At 43.3% G+C, this 1,990-nt stretch overlaps 2 non-coding genes and 1 pseudogene across 2 annotated transcripts; all 3 read right to left on the reverse strand.

Moving 5' to 3' along the window:
* Nucleotides 1-194: 194 nt before the first annotated feature.
* Nucleotides 195-315, reverse strand: LOC119319691. Its single transcript, XR_005154568.1, has one exon. It is a non-coding gene; the product is annotated as a small nucleolar RNA SNORD14 (small nucleolar RNA).
* A 39-nt stretch (nt 316-354) lies between these two features.
* On the reverse strand, nt 355-500 carry LOC119319853. The gene has a single exon (XR_005154674.1). It is a non-coding gene; the product is annotated as a small nucleolar RNA snoR2/U65 (small nucleolar RNA).
* A 174-nt stretch (nt 501-674) lies between these two features.
* LOC119319823 lies at nt 675-763 on the reverse strand (annotated as a pseudogene).
* Between the last annotated feature and the right edge of the window lie 1,227 nt (nt 764-1,990).

Consider the following 1,990-nt stretch of genomic DNA (forward strand, 5'->3'; position numbering starts at 1 on the left):
TAGGCGGCAACTGCGAATGTTTTGAGAAACATGCCAAAGTTTTATCATCATCGCCACTGATTTCACCCAATTAAAAGAAGTACAGCAAAAACATATTATTGTTAAGTAGGAAAAGCAAGTATAACAACAAAATATCCTGTTAAATCAAGAAGATAAAGCAGAGAAAAAAAAGATTCAAATGAGTAAAATCAACATGGCTCAGACATCCAAGGAAGGAATTAGCAGCATTAGCTCTCAAGCCTGGCAGGGCGAAAGCTCTTAGGCGGCAACTGCGAATGTTTTGAGAAACAAGCCTATGTTTTATCATCATCACCATTGATTTACTCCAATTTAAAATAAGCTTAGAAATAGGTTTTTTTTAATGAAACAAAACAGCTCTGTGTTCCGACTAAATCACGTCCACAGGTAACTATCAAACGTGAAACATCCAAGATCTCTCTGTTGGCACAAAGTAGCATCTCTGGTCAAAGCTGTAGCTACCAGAGACATGGCAACACGCCCAATGAAAAACACCCAAGCAGTCACAACACAACAACCTAAAGTCCAAGCAATCATACCATAAGAAACACAAATCATCTCAAGGAGTTGGTAAATCATCCTGAGAAATTGGCAATGAACAAATGAAAACGTGAACTAATCCAAAGATATAAATGCACCAGTTACGAGGGAGGGGGGAGCTCAGACAGCCAAGGGTTTGTCTTCAAAAGTACTGCTGAAGAGGCAGTATCAGAAACTCTAGTCCACATAAATGTCATCAACACTCAAAACTCCCTAACTAGCTGATGATGCAAACAGAAAAGATGTAAAAATTGAGAAACGGATATCAAAAAAAAAAAGAGAACAAACCTATCAGTAAGGGAGAATCTAGAACACAGTACTGGCATAAGCACAACTACCCAACTGCACAATAGTGTTCTGCAAAAGAAGAACATGAAAACTGTACGCTACATTGTGCAAAAAAAGCATAGTTGTCATTCACGAGAGGCAGATCTCAAAGAGGCAAGGATAACAAGAAGTCCAGTTGTCAGTGTGATTGAGATAATATTACCATGGCAAAAACAGCTTCAAATGAATGACACTTGATACTTAAGGAGTTATGCTACCAACCTCCATATGAAATCTTCAAACCTAGCATTCCAATTGGAATCATATTTTCATTTTTACATACCTATTTTAATGCATAATTCTTAACCAGCTTTAGGAGCATGGTTGTGCTGAACTTCTCTACACACGAGTAACCGTACTTGAAAACACAAAAATGTTAGATATTATCCATAGTTTTGCCATGCTTTCATCCCTACTGAATAACTATCAGGATTAAGGATTAAAATTATCAGGGCAGATAAATCAACAAACCTAGACCTAGAGCACATCACCGTTAACAAACTATGATCTGCCCAAAAGCGCATGCCTGCCTTGAACTTGAATGAACTGGCAGCAAAGCAAAACATAAGAAACGTTGATGATAGATAACAGCCTACAGTGCAGAATTGAAGATAGCTGGCCTCACCTCTGCGGGATGCAGCACGGTTTTGGGTTAATATGGTGAGATTTCTAATGGACGACCTGAAAATCTTCTTCAAGTATTCCACCTTTTTCTCCGCAAGAAAAAAAAAAGTGGAGTACTTGAAGAAGACGTTCAGGTACTCCAGCTTGGCGGATCTCTCCTCGACTGGTCTCCTGCGTGAATTTTGGCACGCCGGTGGCTCTGGGATGTTCAAGCAAGCGCCGCATGCTGCCGGTAGCATGAGGTTCCTGCTTGAACACCACAGAGCCGCCGGGCTCCCCGACAAAACCGGCGGACGGCGCACATCATCCGGACGAGATCCAGCCAGCAGAAGGAGACGCGGCTCGACGGGGGAAGCCGCGGAAGGTGGTCGGCGGCGTCGACGGGGTCTGGGGAAACGGGCGCGGCGGCTGACGGGAGGCGCTCAGGCGCGGGGCCCGGCGATAAGGATGTGGTGGGGAGGAGGATGCTGGGGAGAGGAGA

Source organism: Triticum dicoccoides, chromosome 6A, assembly GCF_002162155.2.
Source record: "Triticum dicoccoides isolate Atlit2015 ecotype Zavitan chromosome 6A, WEW_v2.0, whole genome shotgun sequence".
In the NCBI taxonomy this organism is placed as follows: Eukaryota; Viridiplantae; Streptophyta; class Magnoliopsida; order Poales; family Poaceae; genus Triticum; species Triticum dicoccoides.